Source organism: Cervus canadensis, chromosome 12 (genome assembly GCF_019320065.1).
Source record: "Cervus canadensis isolate Bull #8, Minnesota chromosome 12, ASM1932006v1, whole genome shotgun sequence".
In the NCBI taxonomy this organism is placed as follows: domain Eukaryota; kingdom Metazoa; phylum Chordata; class Mammalia; order Artiodactyla; family Cervidae; genus Cervus; species Cervus canadensis.
The window spans coordinates 61857400-61865062 of NC_057397.1; positions in this window are offsets into that span (position 1 = coordinate 61857400).

Consider the following 7663-nt stretch of genomic DNA (forward strand, 5'->3'; position numbering starts at 1 on the left):
CCAGCCCAGGTGGGATGCATGAGACAAGTGCTCGGGCCTGGTGCACTGGGAAGACCCAGAGGAATCGGGTGGAGAGGGAGATGGGAGGGGGGATCGGGATGGGGAATACGTGTAAATCTATGGCTGATTCATATCAATGTATGACAAATAAATAAATAAATAAAAATGAAAAAATAAAATGCAAAGTGTAAATAAATTTTTAAAATGCAAAATGTAAAACAAAACCATTTTTCTGACTAAATGGTTTTGTTCTGGAAAACACACATTTTTCATAAAATTATTTACCTTAACATGTAATTTATTTTAAATAACAGTGACAAATATTTTAAATTTTCTTGAATTTAATTTCTAATAATGATAAATATGTAGTCCTGGTGGCTCAGTCAGTAAAGAATCCACCTGCAATGCAGGAAATCGCCTGCAATGCATATGACCAGGGTTCAATGCCTGAGTTGGGAAGATCCCCTGGAGAAAGAAATGGCAACCTACTCCAGTATTCTTGCCTGGAAAATCCCATGGACAAAGGAGCCTGGCAGGCTACAGTCCATGGGGGTCACAAGGTTCAGAAAGAGATTAGTGACTAAACCCCCACCATGATAAATATTAATAGATATAACTCACGTAAACAAAATATCATTGATGTCCTCAACAATTTTTGTTGATAGTATACAGGAATGCAAGAGATTTCTGTGCATTAATTTTGTATCCTGCAACCTTACCAAATTCATTGATTAGTTCTAATAGTTTTCTGGTGGCATCTTTAAGATTTTCTATGTATCATATCATGTCATTTGCAAATAATGACAGTTTTACTTCTTCTTTTCTACTTTGTATTCCTTTTATTTCTTTTTCTTCTCTGATTGCAGTGGTTAGGACTTTCAATACTATGCTGAATAATAGTAGCAAGAGTGGACATACTTGTCTTATTCCTGATCTTAGAGGAAATGCTTTCAGTTTTTCACCACTGAGAATGATGTTTGCTGTGGGTTTGTTGTATATGGCCTTCATATATTGAGGGAGGTTTCCTTTATGCTCACTTTCTGGAGAGTTTTTATCATAAATGGGTGTCGAATTTTGTCAAAAGCTTTTTCTGAGTCTATTGAGATGATCATATGGGTTTTATTCCTTACTTTAATATGGTATATCATACTGACTAATATGCATATGTTGAAGAATTCTTGCTTCCCTGGGATAAATAAATCCCACTTGATCACGGTGTATGATCTTTATAATGTGTTGTTGAATTCTATTTGCTAGTATTTTGTTCAGGATTTTTGCATCTATGTTCATCAGTGATACTGGTCTGTAATTTTCTTTTTTTGTGATATCTTTGGTTTCAGTATCTGGGTGATATCTCAATAATTTTGAAAAGTATTAGTAAGGAGTCCCAAGACTATAAAGTTTGGCAATGCTGATCTAAATCTTCTGTACCCTTTAAAATCCAAAAAATGTCTTCCTTCTTGATAAGCTCTTTGACCACAGCAAGTGGGGAGGAACTCCTTCTCCGTCTATACCAAATACCTGAGGCACTTACACACTTATGCTTTTTTTACTCAAGTGACCTAGTATAGAACTTGCGCCTCAAAGAAATTAATATTGTTATACAAAGAATGATATTTTAAAACATTCGTGTTTAATGGTGAAATATAAACAATCATTTTACTTTCCAGTCTCTGATTACTGTCCTCCCAGCCTCAAAAGAAGAAAATATTTTCTTGACTTTTCAATCTACCCTTTTCACCAAAAAAGATAATGATAATAAAGTTTTATATATATATAAAATATTTTGTGTGAAATTTTATTTGTTGTGAATTTTTATTATACTTATAAGTCTGATAAATGTTCATTGAAAAAAATGAAAAAATTAGAAATTAAAAAAATTAAATCACCTACAATGACGACAACCTGAGGTAACAACTGCTAACATTTTATATATATATATATATCTACTACACACACTTTTTTCACTAAACTTCAGTTATACTGAACATACTATTATTATTTTTAAATACTAAGATGCTGTTTTGCTTCTTACACTTATCATACAGTGTCTTATGGGGGATTTAAAGAAATTAGTAATGTTCATTTTAATAAGTGTGTCTTAGATACAGGTATTCATTTTTTTCTTCAAATTAAATATGTACATTTTAATTCTCTTGTATGAAGGATAACTTAATAAATAAGTTTTCATAATCAATGAATTTTTAAAATAATACATGATGAACGTTTTTCTATGTCATTAAGTATTATTACATTATATGTCTTCTAGGGTTTACTTACAGAGAAAACAATGGCACCCCACTCCAGTACTCTTGCCTGGAAAATCCCATGGACGGAGGAGCCTGGTGGGCTGCAGTCCATGGGGTCGCTACGAGTCGGACACAACTGAGCGACTTCACTTTAACTTTTCACTTTCATGCATGGAAAAGGATACGGCAAGCCACTCCAGTGTTCTTGCCTGGAGAATCCCAGGGGTGTAGAAGCCTGGTGGGCTGCTGTCTATGGGGTCGCACAGAGTCGGACACGACTGAAGCAACTTAGCAGCAGCAGCAGGGTTTATTTAACCCATATTTAACCCCAGTGTTAGGTGTTAAAAAATTATTTTAGTGTAAATCTATGGCTGATTCATATCAATGTATGACAAAACCCACTGAAATGTTGTGAAGTAATTAGCCTCCAACTAATAAAAAAATTTAAAAAAAAAAATTATTTTAATTTTTCAAAACTACAAATGATGCTTGGGTTTTCTTCCTTGTATATACATTTTGCATACATCTCTGTGATTTCCTTAGACTAAATGTAGAATTACAAGGCCAGGAAATATAAACAATTTTAAGATATTTAATCCAAAAAATACAATCAGGGGCTTCCCTGGTGGCTCGGTGATAAGGACTCCACCTGCCGAGGCAGGGGACGCGGGTTCAATATCTGGTCTGGAAAGATCCCACATGCCATGGGACAGCTAAGCCCAGGCGCCACAACTACAGAGCCAGGGCTCTAGAGCCCGAGCTCCACTACAGGAGAAACCTGAGCACCGCAACTAGAGAGTGACTCCAACTACCGCCGCTGGAGAAGGCCTCGGGCACAGCAACAAAGACCCAGCACAGCCATAAGGAAATAAACCTTTCCTTAAAAAAATACAGTCATTGTTTGGTGCCACTGCTGCTTTCTCACTAGAAGAAAAACAACTCTGCGAAAGAGAAGAGGTAAAGAATTTGAGAGACCATGACGGAAAGCTGGAAAAGCATATATTGGGAGGGAAACTCATAGAGAAAAACTGTTGCCAAAGAAGAAACAAGAGACGGGAAGAAGAGTGGGAAGAATGAACAGAGTTGAAGAATGACTTCAAAGGGATAAACAGGGCATACTGGAGACAGAGGTTTTAGAGTTAGGCAGATGATGGATTTAAAACAACTCATCCATTGTTTAGCATTGTGACCTTAGGCGAGGTACACAACTTCTTCCCTGTAAATGTGAAAAGCAAAGAGTTTGGCAAACAGTTGGCACACAATAAATGTGTATTTCCTTCTGAAGAAATGGAATAAAAAGTGGGGAAAGGCAAAGGTGGGAGAAAGGAAATGGAAATTAAAACAATAAGTGAATGTACAGAAAAACAAGGATTGCTTCTGAAGCTGAATAAAGCTCTAATACTTTGGCTGCTTGATATGAAGAGACAACTCACTGGAAAGCTCTGATGCTGGGAAAGATTGAGGGCAGGAGGAGAAGGGGGTGACAGAGGATGAGATAGCTGGATGGCATCACTGACTCAATGGACATGAGTTTGAGCAAGCTCCAGGAGACAGTGAGTGAAGGACAAGGAAGCCTGGCTGCTGCAGTCCAAGGAGTCACAAAGAGTAGGACACAACTTAGCGACTGAACGACAACAGAAAAACAAAACTTAAGGAAAAATCCAATTTCACTTCAGAGATTGTTACTTTTGTAAAAAGTCCTGATATAACATCTAACAATGAAATAAGAGAAATGAAAGAAACCAAAGCCATACATGAGCATGTGCCTTGAAAGGAATGAAAATTTGCTTATAAGTAGATTAATATGTGAAAACAAAACCAAAAAAAAAAAAAAAGAATGTCAAACCGAAAAAAATCAAATGTGGACTCAAAATATTTGCAGATTTTTTTGACTTGGTATTTCCAGTTAATAAAGTGTTGCTGTAGTTTTTTAAAAAAGATAAATGAGAAAGATGCTGATGAGAAAAAAGGAGGTTGTGATTCCAAGCACATTGCATTCATTAAACCATTTTTACAGTTGGAAACAAATTGAAAGCTGGAAGCAAATCAACTTCAATACTCATTATTTTCACTGACCTTGAGCCGCTGTAGGCCTGCACTTTATACCTTTGCTCACACACGTGCACACCCTTTATCTTTCCCTACTATCGAGCAGACACAGGTGGCAACACCCTTTTACTATTCTGCTTTCTGTTACTTAACTTCTGGTCTTTGGTTTCTCTTCCACAAGCTAAAGATAGTTCTAGGAGTTAATCTCCTCTTTGTTGCATTTCCCAAGCTGGACTAGAAATCTTGAGAAAACAAGTTGTCTTTTTCTCATGAAAGTTTTTGGCACTTCATGCTTCTAAATGTGCCAAGAATGTCTTGAGACATTTTATTCGGATTTTCTGCTTGAAAATCTAAATTTTCAAGAACCTTCCTGCTCAGAGGTACAAGCACATCACCAAAATTTAATATGATTCCAAGAGAAAGTTAATCAAATCTTAGATTCATTTTAATTTAGAGTAAAGACTTGAATTGGTTTTTATTTACTCTGCAATAATGCATTCTTACTGTTTTAAATGGCTAACTTAGTTTCAGATTGGTGGAACTATCACCTCAATGTGCTTAGTCACTCAGTCATGTCTAACTCTTTGCGACCCCATGGACTACAGCTCACCAGGTTCCTCTGTCCATGGGGATTCTCCAGGCAAGGATACTGGAGTGGGTTGCCATGCCCTCCTCCAGGGGATCGTCCCAATCCAGGAATCGAACCCAGGTTTCCAGCACTGCAGGCAGATTCTTTATCGCCCAAGCCACCAGAGAAGCCCATCACCTCAATAGGTGGTGGAAAATGCACTGTAATTGATTTCTGTATTTGACTCCTTGTAGAAGAAAATGATAAGGAATAATAATGGCTTTTCACATAGCAAAATTTCTTTAGACACTAACCAAGAAACATTAAAATGTTATATAGCAAATATACCATATACTTTAATTAAAGATACTCATCTTTAGAAAATAGGATAAAAAACAACAGTTGAAATAAAGATGATCTTATTCCAGTGTAACAGAAGCATAAGTGGAGTTAGACTGCACGGCTGATGTATTCTGGACTGCGGCTGGCTACCCATTAATCTCATCTCCTCCCACTCAGCAAGAATATCTTCCAGGCAATTTTCCCTTGTCTTCTCATTTTCATGATATCCATCCTCCCAGAATTCTGAAGTAACTGGGGATCTCAACAGAGATGAGTTAAAAACCTGTGTACATGTTCTAGATCTGTTCAGAGTTCCTAGGCCAAATTGGCTTCTCTGCCTCATTCCTTCCTTTGTCCTTGTTTTTCAACTTCCCTCTTTTGGTAATTCCCTCTACCAGGAACTCCAAGGCACAGACTTCAATTAACGAAAGTGTTTTGATTACATCCTCATAAAAATGGTGAAATTCTTGGATAGTGATTAGTATGTAAAATTTCTGGTTTTTAGTTTTCTAAAGATGTTAAATGTCTTAAAGTGTTAGTCACTTAGTCATGTCCGACTCTTTGAGACCCCATGGATTATATGTAGCCTGCCAAGCTCCTCAGTCCATGGGATTCTCCAGGCAAGAATACTGGGGTGGGCTGCCATGCCCTTCTCTGGGAGGATCTTCCCAACCCAGGAATTGAATCCAGGTCTCAGGCATTACAGGCAGATTCTCTACTGTTTGAGCCATGAGGGAAGGTCTTAAAGGTTCTCAGAAAATACAACGAAAGAACCTTATAAAAAGTGCCTGTTAAGACAAAGGATTAATCTCAAAAATATACAAGCAACTCCTGCAGCTCATTTCCAGAAAAATAAATGACCCAATCAAAAAATGGGCCAAAGAACTAAACAGACATTTCTCCAAAGAAGACATACAGATGGCTAACAAACACATGAAAAGATGCTCAACATCACTCATTATCAGAGAAACGCAAATCAAAACCACAATGAGGTACCATTACACGCCAGTCAGGATGGCTGCTATCCAAAAGTCTATAAGCAGTAAATGCTGGAGAGGGTGTGGAGAAAAGGGAACCCTCTTACACTGTTGGTGGGAATGCAAACTAGTACAGCCACTATGGAAAACAGTGTGGAGATTTCTTAAAAAACTGGAAATAGAACTGCCATATGACCCAGCAATCCCACTCTGGGCATACACACCGAGGAAACCAGATCTGAAAGAGACACGTGCACCCCAATGTTCATCGCAGCACTGTTTATAATAGCCAGGACATGGAAGCAACCTAGATGCCCATCAGCAGACAAATGGATAAGGAAGCTGTGGTACATATACACCATGGAATATTACTCAGCCATTAAAAAGAATTCATTTGAATCAGTTCTAATGAGATGGATGAAACTGGAGCCCATTATACAGAGTGAAGTAAGCCAGAAAGATAAAGATCATTACAGCATACTAACACATATATATATGGAATTTAGAAAGATGGTAATGATAACCCTATATGCAAAACAGACAAATAGACACAGATGTACAGAACAGACTTTTGGACTCTGTGGGAGAAGGCGAGGGTGGGATGTTTCGAAAGAACAGCATGTATATTATCTAGGGTGAAACAGATCCCCAGCCCAGGTTGGATGCATGAGACAAGTGCTCGGGCCTGGTGCACTGGGAAGACCCAGAGGAATCGGGTGGAGAGGGAGGTGGGAGGGGGGATCAGGATGGGGAATACATGTAACTCCATGGCTGATTCATGTCAATGTATGACAAAACCCACTGCAATGTTGTGAAGTAATTAGCCTCCAACTAATAAAAATAAATGAAAAAAAAAAAAGTGCCTGTTAGTCTACGCTAAAATTCTTTTTCTCTTTTTTTTCTTTTTGGCCCTGCACCACGGTATGTGGAATCTTTCGTTCCTTGACTAGGGATAGAACCCTTACCTCCTGCAGTTGCCACCAGGGAAATTCCTATACTAAAATTCTTAACACAGAGTCAGCACCACTGTCTTTTCTATACCAAAATTATAGATCCTTTAAGAAACAAGAGAGTAAGTATCCTTTTAAGATGTCTGTGTGTGTGTGTTAAGTCACTCAGTCGTGTCCAATTCTTTGCGACCCCACGGACTGTAGCCCACCAGGCTTCTCTGTCCATGGAATTCTTCAGGCAAGAATACTGGAGTGGATTACCATTCCCTTCTCCAGAGGAACTTCCCAACCCAGGGATCAAACCTTGGTCTCCTGCATCGCAGGCAAGCTCTTTACCATTTGAGCTACAGGAAAGTCCTAACATAAGATGCCTAGTTCTCTTAAATATACCAAATATAATGAGCTTTTCAGACCATGAAGATATTTGTGATACAAGAATGTGCATCTGTCTAGTAAGAAGACGTATAATCAGCATTCCCTGGTAGCTCATATGTTAAATAATATGCCTGCAATGCAGGAGACCCGGGT